The sequence below is a fragment of the Rhipicephalus microplus genome, unplaced genomic scaffold (genome assembly GCF_043290135.1).
Source record: "Rhipicephalus microplus isolate Deutch F79 unplaced genomic scaffold, USDA_Rmic scaffold_135, whole genome shotgun sequence".
Lineage (NCBI taxonomy): Eukaryota > Metazoa > Arthropoda > Arachnida > Ixodida > Ixodidae > Rhipicephalus > Rhipicephalus microplus.
In genome coordinates this window covers 530,001-542,500 of record NW_027464707.1, presented here as the reverse complement: position 1 = coordinate 542,500, position 12,500 = coordinate 530,001, and the positions used below count along the sequence as shown (strand labels likewise).

The 12,500-nt window shown below is 62.4% G+C and overlaps 1 non-coding gene across 1 annotated transcript; it reads left to right on the top strand.

The window, feature by feature from the left end:
- Nucleotides 1–9,312: 9,312 nt before the first annotated feature.
- On the top strand, nucleotides 9,313–11,127 carry LOC142791023 (small subunit ribosomal RNA). The gene has a single exon (XR_012889945.1). It is a non-coding gene; the product is annotated as a small subunit ribosomal RNA (ribosomal RNA).
- Nucleotides 11,128–12,500: the final 1,373 nt, after the last annotated feature.

Below are 12,500 nucleotides of genomic sequence, written 5' to 3'. Positions count from 1 at the left end.
ACCCGGGCTCGCCCCGGCTGACGCAGTTTTCGCGCCGCCCCGGCTGACGCGGTTTCGTGCCGCCCCGGCAGACGCGGTTTTCGCGCCGCCCCGGCTGACGCGGTTTCGTGCCGCCCCGGCAGACGCAGTTCGGACTTAGCACTTTTCGGCTGTGCCTGGCTGGCGGCCCACTCACTCGATCGCCATGTCTGTTTGCCACAGTTTTCCCGGTGGTGCCGCACCCGGGCTCGCCCCGGCAGACGCGTTTTTTTTTTTCTTTCGCCCCGGCTGACGCAGTTTTCGCGCCGCCCCGGCTGACGCGGTTTCGTGCCGCCCCGGCAGACGCGGTTTTTTGCGCCGCCCCGGCTGACGCGGTTTTTGCCGCCCCGGCTGACGCAGTTCGGACTTAGCACTTTTCGGCTGTGCCTGGCTGGCGGCCCACTCACTCGATCGCCATGTCTGTTTGCCACAGTTTTCCCGGTGGTGCCGCACCCGGGCTCGCCCCGGCTGACGCAGTTTTCGCGCCGCCCCGGCTGACGCGGTTTCGTGCCGCCCCGGCAGACGCGGTTTTCGCGCCGCCCCGGCTGACGCAGTTCGGACTTAGCACTTTTTGGGCTGAGCCTGGCTGGCGGCCCACTCACTCGATCGCCATGTCTGTTTGCCACAGTCTTCCCGGTGGTGCCGCACCCGGGCTCGCCCCGGCTGACGCAGTTTTCGCGCCGCCCCGGCTGACGCGGTTTCGTGCCGCCCCGGCAGACGCGGTTTTCGCGCCGCCCCGGCTGACGCGGTTTCGTGCCGCCCCGGCAGACGCGGTTTTCGCGCCGCCCCGGCTGACGCGGTTTCGTGCCGCCCCGGCAGACGCAGTTCGGACTTAGCACTTTTCGGCTGTGCCTGGCTGGCGGCCCACTCACTCAATCGCCATGTCTGTTTGCCACAGTTTTCCCGGTGGTGCCGCACCCGGGCTCGCCCCGGCTGACGCAGTTTTCGCGCCGCCCCGGCTGACGCGGTTTCGTGCCGCCCCGGCAGACGCGGTTTTCGCGCCGCCCCGGCTGACGCGGTTTCGTGCCGCCCCGGCAGACGCAGTTCGGACTTAGCACTTTTCGGCTGTGCCTGGCTGGCGGCCCACTCACTCGATCGCCATGTCTGTTTGCCACAGTTTTCCCGGTGGTGCCGCACCCGGGCTCGCCCCGGCAGACGCGTTTTTTTTTTCTTTCGCCCCGGCTGACGCAGTTTTCGCGCCGCCCCGGCTGACGCGGTTTCGTGCCGCCCCGGCAGACGCGGTTTTTTGCGCCACCCCGGCTGACGCGGTTTTTGCCGCCCCGGCTGACGCAGTTCGGACTTAGCACTTTGGCTGTGCCTGGCTGGCGGCCCACTCACTCGATCGCCATGTCTGTTTGCCACAGTTTTCCCGGTGGTGCCGCACCCGGGCTCGCCCCGGCTGACGCAGTTTTCGCGCCGCCCCGGCTGACGCGGTTTCGTGCCGCCCCGGCAGACGCGGTTTTCGCGCCGCCCCGGCTGACGCAGTTCGGACTTAGCACTTTTTGGGCTGAGCCTGGCTGGCGGCCCACTCACTCGATCGCCATGTCTGTTTGCCACAGTCTTCCCGGTGGTGCCGCACCCGGGCTCGCCCCGGCAGACGCGTTTTTTTTTCTTTCGCCCCGGCAGACGTGGTTCCCCCCCCCCCCTTTTCGCTCGCCCCGGCTGACGAGGTTTTCGCGCCGCCCCGGCTGACGCAGTTTTCGCGCCGCCCCGGCTGACGCGGTTTCGTGCCGCCCCGGCTGACGCGGTTTTCGCGCCGCCCCGGCTGACGCGGTTTTTGCGTCGCCCCGGCTGACACGGTTCGGACTTTGCACTTTTCGGCTGTGCCTGGCTGGCGGCCCACTCACTCGATCGCCATGTCTGTTTGCCACAGTTTTCCCGGTGGTGCCGCACCCGGGCTCGCCCCGGCTGACGCAGTTTTCGCGCCGCCCCGGCTGACGCGGTTTCGTGCCGCCCCGGCAGACGCGGTTTTCGCGCCGCCCCGGCTGACGCGGTTTCGTGCCGCCCCGGCAGACGCAGTTCGGACTTAGCACTTTTCGGCTGTGCCTGGCTGGCGGCCCACTCACTCAATCGCCATGTCTGTTTGCCACAGTTTTCCCGGTGGTGCCGCACCCGGGCTCGCCCCGGCTGACGCAGTTTTCGCGCCGCCCCGGCTGACGCGGTTTCGTGCCGCCCCGGCAGACGCGGTTTTCGCGCCGCCCCGGCTGACGCGGTTTCGTGCCGCCCCGGCAGACGCAGTTCGGACTTAGCACTTTTCGGCTGTGCCTGGCTGGCGGCCCACTCACTCGATCGCCATGTCTGTTTGCCACAGTTTTCCCGGTGGTGCCGCACCCGGGCTCGCCCCGGCAGACGCGTTTTTTTTTTTCTTTCGCCCCGGCTGACGCAGTTTTCGCGCCGCCCCGGCTGACGCGGTTTCGTGCCGCCCCGGCAGACGCGGTTTTTTGCGCCGCCCCGGCTGACGCGGTTTTTGCCGCCCCGGCTGACGCAGTTCGGACTTAGCACTTTTCGGCTGTGCCTGGCTGGCGGCCCACTCACTCGATCGCCATGTCTGTTTGCCACAGTTTTCCCGGTGGTGCCGCACCCGGGCTCGCCCCGGCTGACGCAGTTTTCGCGCCGCCCCGGCTGACGCGGTTTCGTGCCGCCCCGGCAGACGCGGTTTTCGCGCCGCCCCGGCTGACGCAGTTCGGACTTAGCACTTTTTGGGCTGAGCCTGGCTGGCGGCCCACTCACTCGATCGCCATGTCTGTTTGCCACAGTCTTCCCGGTGGTGCCGCACCCGGGCTCGCCCCGGCAGACGCGTTTTTTTTCTTTCGCCCCGGCAGACGTGGTTCCCCCCCCCCCCCCCTTTTCGCTCGCCCCGGCTGACGAGGTTTTCGCGCCGCCCCGGCTGACGCAGTTTTCGCGCCGCCCCGGCTGACGCGGTTTCGTGCCGCCCCGGCTGACGCGGTTTTCGCGCCGCCCCGGCTGACGCGGTTTTTGCGTCGCCCCGGCTGACACGGTTCGGACTTTGCACTTTTCGGCTGTGCCTGGCTGGCGGCCCACTCACTCGATCGCCATGTCTGTTTGCCACAGTTTTCCCGGTGGTGCCGCACCCGGGCTCGCCCCGGCTGACGCAGTTTTCGCGCCGCCCCGGCTGACGCGGTTTCGTGCCGCCCCGGCAGACGCGGTTTTCGCGCCGCCCCGGCTGACGCGGTTTCGTGCCGCCCCGGCAGACGCAGTTCGGACTTAGCACTTTTCGGCTGTGCCTGGCTGGCGGCCCACTCACTCAATCGCCATGTCTGTTTGCCACAGTTTTCCCGGTGGTGCCGCACCCGGGCTCGCCCCGGCTGACGCAGTTTTCGCGCCGCCCCGGCTGACGCGGTTTCGTGCCGCCCCGGCAGACGCGGTTTTCGCGCCGCCCCGGCTGACGCGGTTTCGTGCCGCCCCGGCAGACGCAGTTCGGACTTAGCACTTTTCGGCTGTGCCTGGCTGGCGGCCCACTCACTCGATCGCCATGTCTGTTTGCCACAGTTTTCCCGGTGGTGCCGCACCCGGGCTCGCCCCGGCAGACGCGTTTTTTTTTTCTTTCGCCCCGGCTGACGCAGTTTTCGCGCCGCCCCGGCTGACGCGGTTTCGTGCCGCCCCGGCAGACGCGGTTTTTTGCGCCGCCCCGGCTGACGCGGTTTTTGCCGCCCCGGCTGACGCAGTTCGGACTTAGCACTTTTCGGCTGTGCCTGGCTGGCGGCCCACTCACTCGATCGCCATGTCTGTTTGCCACAGTTTTCCCGGTGGTGCCGCACCCGGGCTCGCCCCGGCTGACGCAGTTTTCGCGCCGCCCCGGCTGACGCGGTTTCGTGCCGCCCCGGCAGACGCGGTTTTCGCGCCGCCCCGGCTGACGCAGTTCGGACTTAGCACTTTTTGGGCTGAGCCTGGCTGGCGGCCCACTCACTCGATTGCCATGTCTGTTTGCCACAGTCTTCCCGGTGGTGCCGCACCCGGGCTCGCCCCGGCAGACGCGTTTTTTTTTCTTTCGCCCCGGCAGACGTGGTTCCCCCCCCCCCCTTTTCGCTCGCCCCGGCTGACGAGGTTTTCGCGCCGCCCCGGCTGACGCAGTTTTCGCGCCGCCCCGGCTGACGCGGTTTCGTGCCGCCCCGGCTGACGCGGTTTTCGCGCCGCCCCGGCTGACGCGGATTTTGCGTCGCCCCGGCTGACACGGTTCGGACTTTGCACTTTTCGGCTGTGCCTGGCTGGCGGCCCACTCACTCGATCGCCATGTCTGTTTGCCACAGTTTTCCCGGTGGTGCCGCACCCGGGCTTGCCCCGGCAGACGCGTTTTTTTTTTTCTTTCGCCCCGGCTGACGCAGTTTTCGCCCCGCCCCGGCTGACGCGGTTTCGTGCCGCCCCGGCAGACGCGGTTTTTTGCGCCGCCCCGGCTGACGCGGTTTTTGCCGCCCCGGCTGACGCAGTTCGGACTTTGCACTTTTTGGCTGAGCCTGGCTGGCGGCCCACTCACTCGATCGCCATGTCTGTTTGCCACAGTTTTCCCGGTGGTGCCGCACCCGGGCTCGCCCCGGCAGACGCGTTTTTTTTTTTCCTTCGCCCCGGCAGACGTGGTTCCCCCCCCCCCCTCCGTCTTTCTTTTTGTTTTTTTTTTTCGCCGCGGCTGAAGTGGATTTTTCGGTGCCTCGACGCCCCGGTAGTCGCGGTTTTTCCGTTTCCGCACGGCCCCGGCTGACGCTGCTCGGTCACAGTCGCCTTTTGTGAGGATTGCAGACTTCTTGAGCGCGGGTGTTTTTTTTTGTTGTTGTTGTTGTTTTATTACGCATTCGCTCCAGCAGACGCTGTTTAGACTTTTTGTTTCCTCTTTTATCCTGCGACGAGGTGACGAGGTTTATTCGGTGCCCCGCCGCCCCGGCTGAAGTGATTTTTCCTGTCCCGTGCCGCCCCGGCTGACGCGGTTGGGACTTCGCGTTTGTTCGGCCGCCACGGGTTTTGGCGCACTCGCTCGGTTGCTTGTTGTTGCCACTTGTTGCGAACCCAGGTTTCTTGAGCGAGCGCGGGCGTTTTTTCTTCCTTTCTTTCTTTGTTCTATGTGTTAGCGAATCGGCCTTTAATATCACACGAGGACTCACAACCAACAATTTTCAGTTTGAAGTGTAAAAAATCTGCAGGTGTTGACGTAACTGACTTGCCCCGTACCCTTGAGTACATCCATGAAGTTCTCGTAGTACTACTAAATCGCATTATTCCAAGTGGAGAAATTCCCATAAACTTGCAAACCTCTACACGAAAATCGGTGCGCGTGATAAAGTTGAAAATTATCGTCCGATATCAAATGTGCCTTCTATAACACAAATTCTAGGAAAAAAAAAAAAAAACACTTGTTCGCCGTTTTCTGCGCCGTGACTGGCAGCACTCCGGCGAAGCGAAACGGGGTCGATTCGAGCACGATATCGGCGTCTTTCGACGTGCTCGCCGGCGACCGTCGCACGAGTACGTCGCACGAGCGCGTCTGCCGGGGCGCCGTTTGCGAAGCCGACGCAAAAGTGGGAACCGCCGCTCGGATGATCGCCGCTTTCGGCAGAGTGAGTGTTGGCACTCCGGGGAAGCGAAACAGCGTGAATGCGCCCACGAAATCGGCGTATTTTGAAGTGCCCGCCGGCGACCGTCGCACGAGTACGGTAAACCGCGTCAGCCGGGGCGTAGTTCGGGACGCCGACGAAAAAGTGGGAAGCGCAACTCGGATCTTCGCCGTTTTTGCAGGAGTGAGTGGCGGCCCTCCTGCGAGACCAAGAAGCATCGATTCGTGCACGAATTCGGCGCCTTTCGACGTGATCGCCGGCGACCGTCGCTCGAGTAGGGCAAACCGCGTCTGCCGGGGCGGGCTTCGGGACGCCGATGCGAAAGTGGGAAACGCTGCTCGGATGTTCGCCGTTTTTGGCCGAGTGAGTGCTGGCACTCGGGCGAAGCCAAACGGGGCCGATTACGGCACGATATCGGCGTCTTTCGACGTGCCCGGCGGCGACCGTCGCACGAGTACGGTAAACCGCGTCAGCCCGGGCGGAGTTCGGGACGCCGATGCGAAAGTGGAGAACGCCGCTCGGATCTTCGCCGTTTTTGGAGGAGTGAGTGGCGGCACTCCGGAGAAGCCAAGGAGCGCCAATTAGCGCACGATATCGGCGTCTTTCGACGCGCTCGCCGGCGACCGTCGCACGAGTAGGGCAAACCGCGTCTGCCGGGGCGGGGTTTACGACGCCGACGCAAAAGTGGGAACCGCCGCTCGGATGTTGGCCGTTTTTGGCAGAGTGAGTGCTGGCACACCGGCGACGCGAAAGAGCGCGAAAGCGCCCACGAAAGTGGCGTATTTGGACGTGCTTGACGGCGACCGCTGCAGGAGTACGAAAAACCACGTCAGCCGGGGCGAGCGACCCACGGCGGTCTGGGTGCTTATCGCTGCTATTATAGGGGCACCCCGGCAGACGCAGAAAAAAAAAATTTTTTTTCGACCTTCTTTTTTGCTGGTCGAGCTCGGGTAACCCAGGTCGCAATGGGAGCCGCGCACGAAAGCGGCGTCGCGAGACGCGTTCGCGGTCGCTAGTCGCACGAGCTCGGCAACCGCGTCAGCCGGCGCGGAGTTCGGGATGCCGACGGCTAAGTGGGTACCGCTGCTCGGATGTTCGCCGTTTTTGGCCGAGTGAGTGCTGGCACTCCGGCGAAGCGAAACGGGGCCGATTCGGGCACGATATCGGCGTATTTCGACGTGCTCGCCGGCGACCGTCGCACGAGTACGGCAAAGCGCGTCTGCCGGGGCGAGGTTTGCGATGCCGACGAAAAAGTGGGAAGCGCCGCTCGGATCTTCGCCGTTTTTGCAGGAGTGAGTGGCGGCCCTCCTGCGAGACCAAGAAGCATCGACTCGCGCACGATATCGGTGTCTTTCGACGTGCCCGCCGGCCACCGCCGCACGAGTACGGCAAACCGCGTATGCCGGGGCGGGGTTGGCGACGCCGACGCAAAAGTGGGAACCGCCACTAGGATGTTCGCCGTTTTTGGCAGAGTGAGTGCTGGCACTCCGGCGAAGCGAAAGAGCGCGAATGCGCCCACGAAAGTGGCGTGTTTGGACGTGCTTGACGACGACCACCGCAGGAAAACGAAAAACCACGTCAGCCGGGGCGAGCGACCCATGGCGGTCTGGGTGCTTATCGCTGCTATTATAGGGGCACCCCGGCAGACACAAAAAAAAAAAAAAATTTTTTTCGACATTCTTTTTTGCTCGTCGACCTCGGGTGACCCAGGTCGCAGTGGGAGCCGCGCACGAAAGCGGCGTCGCGAGACGGCTTCGCGGTCGCTAGTCGCACGAGCTCGGCAACCGCGTCTGCCGGGGCGGAGTTCGGGACGCCGACGGCTAAGTGGGAACCGCCGCTCGGATGTTCGCCGTTTGTGGCCGAGTGAGTGCTGGCACTCCGGCGAAGCCAAACGGGGCCGATTCCGGCACGATATCGGCGTCTTTCTACGTGCTCGCCGGCGACCGTCGCACGAGTACGGCAAAGTGCGTCTGCCGGGGCGGGGTTTGCGACGCGTACGCAATAGTGAGAACCGTCGCTCGGATGTTCGTCGTCTTTCGCCGAGCCAGTGCTGGCACTCCGGCGAAGCCGAACGGAGCCGATTCGGGCACGATATCGGCGTCTTTCCACGTGCTCGCCGGCGACCGTCGCACGAGTACGGTAAACCGCGTCAGCCGGGGCGGAGTTCGGGACGCCGATGCGAAAGTGGGAAGCGCCGCTCGGATCTTCGCCGTTTTTGGAGGAGTCAGTGGCGGCACTCCGGTGAAGCCAAGGTGCGCCAATTCGCGCACGATATCGGCGTCTTTCGACGTGCCCGCCGGCCACCGTCGCACGAGTACGGCAAACCTCGTCTGCCGGGGCGGGGTTTGCGACGCCGACGCAAAAGTGGGAACCGCCGCTCGGATGTTCGCCGTTTTTGGCAGAGTGAGTGCTGGCACTCCGGCGAAGCGAAAGAGCGTGAATGCGCCCACGAAAGTAGCGTATTTGGACGTGCTTGACGGCGACCGCCGCAGGAGTACGAAAAACCACGTCAGCCGGGGCGAGCGACCCACGGCGGTCTGGGTGCTTATCGCTGCTATTATAGGGGCACCCCGGCAGACGCAGAAAGAAAAAAAAAAATGGGGACATGGCGTGCGTCACCGTGCGGCTTCGCAGCGTTGCCGAAGTCGCCGAGCCCTTCGACTGAGCCGAACGGCGGACAGGGAACGTTGGTCGGCCGTTCTAACCTGTCGGTGCCACGCCGAGACGTCGTTAAGGAAAACCGCGTCGTGGGCCTCTACGACGCCGTCGAGTCGTTGTACGTTTGGTGTCCAGCGTGTCGGCGGCGAGTAGCGGACACGTCGTTCACGACTTCGGTCTTTCGCAGTCGACGCGAACTTGCGGAGAGTCGTGGTGCCTCACGTTTTCGGCAGAAACCGCGGCGGAATTTTCCCGTGCGTGCGCGCACGACCTCGGTGCTGTGCCGTCAGCGTAGTGTTGCACAAACTCGTGGCCTACCCAAGGTGCGGTACGTTTGCGGCCGTATCCTCGGTGGGAATTTCGTGAGTAGGGTCGCAAATTCTACGACCTCGGCGGGTTTGAGAGCGACGTAGACTTGTGGCACGCTCAACGTGCCACACGTTTCGGGGCACACCCGCGGTGAAATTTTCTCGAGTACGCTCGTATTAGTGCCCAAGGAGGTCTGGGTACTTATCGCTGCTATTATGTGGGGGTTCTCGTGAGCGGCGTACGCGAAAGCGACCGGGTGTCTGATATGCGGCGGGCTTCGGCCTCGTCAAGCGTGTCCTCGGGTCTGCTCCAGGGGAATCCACGGCAGTCGTCTGCAGCCTCATCCGCTTGATGCGTTAGGGGCTGGTTGTCGGACGGTGCCGTTTTACCACGATATCGAGGTGTGTTCCGTGTCGTCCTCGGGCGATTCAGATGCGAAAGCGCCGAAGACGCGGGCGTGACCCGTCGTCTGGCGGCTTTGCAGTCTCGGCTCCGTTGCTAGTTCCGGCCGGTCCACCGACAGTGCAGCGGGCTTGGGCAACCCGCACGGCGCGACCGAGTCGATGCAACGAAAAAGAGCGAGCATGAACGTGCTTCTTGCCGCACGGCTCCCACTCGTCTTTCGGGAAGGTTGTGCCGTAGCGAGCTCGAACGCCGTCATCTCGGAGTGCAAAATAAGCGTGTTGGGGCGCCTGAAGGTGGCCTCCGCCGCACACAGACTGCGTCCGGCCCGCCGAAGGCGAGGACGGACGCGCAGTCGAACGATTACCTGGTTGATCCTGCCAGTAATCATATGCTTGTCTCAAAGATTAAGCCATGCATGTCTAAGTACATGCCGAAATAAGGCGAAACCGCGAATGGCTCATTAAATCAGTTATGGTTCCTTAGATCGTTTCTTCCTACTTGGATAACTGTGGCAATTCTAGAGCTAATACATGCAGTGAGCCTGGAGCCCTTTGGGTAACGGGTGCTTTTATTAGACCAAGATCGATCGGGTTTCGGCCCGTATTGTGTGGTGACTCTGGATAACTTTGTGCTGATCGCATGGCCACGAGCCGGCGACGTTTCTTTCAAGTGTCTGCCTTATCAACTTTCGATGGTAGGTTACTTGCTTACCATGGTTGTTACGGGTAACGGAGAATCAGGGTTCGATTCCGGAGAGGGAGCCTGAGAAACGGCTACCACATCCAAGGAAGGCAGCAGGCGCGCAAATTACCCACTCCCGGCACGGGGAGGTAGTGACGAAAAATAACAATACGGGACTCTTTTGAGGCCCCGTAATTGAAATGAGTACACTCTAAATCCTTTAACGAGGATCAATTGGAGGGCAAGTCTGGTGCCAGCAGCCGCGGTAATTCCAGCTCCAATAGCGTATACTAAAGCTGCTGCGGTTAAAAAGCTCGTAGTTGGATCTCAGTTCCAGACGAGTAGTGCATCTACCCGATGCGACGGCTCGGACTGAACATCATGCCGGTTCTTTCTTGGTGCACTTCATTGTGTGCCTCGAGATGGCCGGTGCTTTTACTTTGAAAAAATTAGAGTGCTCAACGCAGGCGAGTCGCCTGAATAAACTTGCATGGAATAATAGAACAAGACCTCGTTTCTGTTCTGTTGGTTTTTGGAATACGAGGTAATGATTAAGAGGGACGGACGGGGGCATTCGTATTGCGGCGCTAGAGGTGAAATTCTTGGACCGTCGCAAGACGAACTACTGCGAAAGCATTTGCCAAGAATGTTTTCATTGATCAAGAACGAAAGTCAGAGGTTCGAAGGCGATCAGATACCGCCCTAGTTCTGACCATAAACGATGCCAACCAGCGATCCGCCTGAGTTACTCAAATGACTCGGCGGGCAGCTTCCGGGAAACCAAAGTATTTGGGTTCCGGGGGAAGTATGGTTGCAAAGCTGAAACTTAAAGGAATTGACGGAAGGGCACCACCAGGAGTGGAGCCTGCGGCTTAATTTGACTCAACACGGGAAAACTTACCCGGCCCGGACACTGGGAGGATTGACAGATTGAGAGCTCTTTCTTGATTCGGTGGATGGTGGTGCATGGCCGTTCTTAGTTGGTGGAGCGATTTGTCTGGTTAATTCCGATAACGAACGAGACTCTAGCCTATTAAATAGGTGCGGGGTTCCCAGCACCTTACAACCTTCTTAGAGGGACAAGCGGCTCCTAGCCGCACGAAACAGAGCAATAACAGGTCTGTGATGCCCTTAGATGTCCGGGGCCGCACGCGCGCTACACTGAAGGAAGCAGCGTGTCTTTATCCCTGTCTGAAAAGACTGGGTAACCCGTGGAACTTCTTTCGTGATTGGGATAGGGGCTTGCAATTGTTCCCCTTGAACGAGGAATTCCCAGTAAGCGCGAGTCATAAGCTCGCGTTGATTACGTCCCTGCCCTTTGTACACACCGCCCGTCGCTACTACCGATTGAATGATTTAGTGAGGTCTTCGGACCGATGTCCGGCGCGGCCTTTCGGTTGCGCCGGTCTGTTGGAAAGATGACCAAACTTGATCATTTAGAGGAAGTAAAAGTCGTAACAAGGTTTCCGTAGGTGAACCTGCGGAAGGATCATTAACGGATTGTGAAGGGTGAGCGCCTCAGCTGCGTCTGCGCCCGACACTTTCTGCCGCTGACCCCGTTTGGACGCGGGGTCGGCTTTTCCCCACGGGGCTGCCTGAATGTGGAGCGGCACCCCGTGACAAATTGTTGCGCCCAGCGGACGCCAACACCGCGACCTTGGACGGTCGGCCAGGTGGCGGACGCGGGTACAAACGGCGCAACGCACTCATAGGTCGGCTTTCGACCCGCCACAGCACCGTGGCTCGAAGCGCTCGAAATGCGCGACCCGACCGCTGCGGGACCGCCTAGTACTGTAAACAGGAGCGGCGGAGCGCGAACGGCGAGTCGTGGTTACGTCGGTAGAAGGCGAGGCTGCGCGTTCCCGAAACGCCAGCCGAGTGCCCTCCCGACCGTTCGAGCGTGCAAGAACGAGACCCGACAATCGCGCGGCGACTGCCAAGTACGAGAGGAACGGCACAAGCGTCGGCGGTCGGTCAAGGAACTGGCGATGTGACGGGTCCGCTGTGCACCAGTGCATACCGTCCCGCCGTCCGCGGCAAGCGCCTCCGCGTCCTCGGGTGACGGAGGCTGCCGGTCGGTTCTTGCAGGCGAGGGATCTCGCTGGCACCGGTTCGCGTTGACGCGCGGCCGGTCATGGCACGGCGATGCGACGGCCGAGGTGCGCAGTACTCGATGGAGGAACCGCACGCTCCGATGACCGTCCCGCCCTCCGCGGCGTATGCGTACCGACCGTAATGGTTGCAGCAGCGCCGGCCGGCTTTTGAATTTGCCACACGAAACACGGTGCGAGATCGCGGTTAGGGGAGCGTCGAAGTTGCCAGGCGTTTTGCTTGCTGCCGAGGGAAAGGCGGCACGGCCACGTCGCGCTCGTCGCGATTAGCGGGTCTGCGCGCTTTGGGAAGGTGCCGCAACGACTTGCCGAAAGAGGAAGCACGGAAGAACGAGGGACTTGGACGTCCCGACAATTGAACGCACTTGCGGCCAGGCCCTTGCTGGCTTCGTTCTTCCGCCTCGAGTAGGCTCGTACGCGGCTCCGGCGCCGAAAGTGGTCCTTGGCACCGACTTCGGTGGACGTGGGAAGTGCCGCGCAAGTACGGCGCGCCTGGCTCCACCTGTTGGCTAAAGTAGGCAGCCGGATCGGCATTTTGGTGTGCGGTGGCAAACCGTGGATGCGAAAAAAGCTTGTGCGATTTCGTGGAACAAAAAGCGGGGGTCCCCCTTTTTATGCGGAGGAGACCGACCCGCCTGCCGTGGTGAACCGCGACGCCACGGTAAAAACGGGAGAGGCTTGTCGATGGGACCGTGCATCCCGCGCTCCACGGAGGCCGGGAGGCGGCCGCCCGAGGAAATGTGTAGCCGTCGAGGCC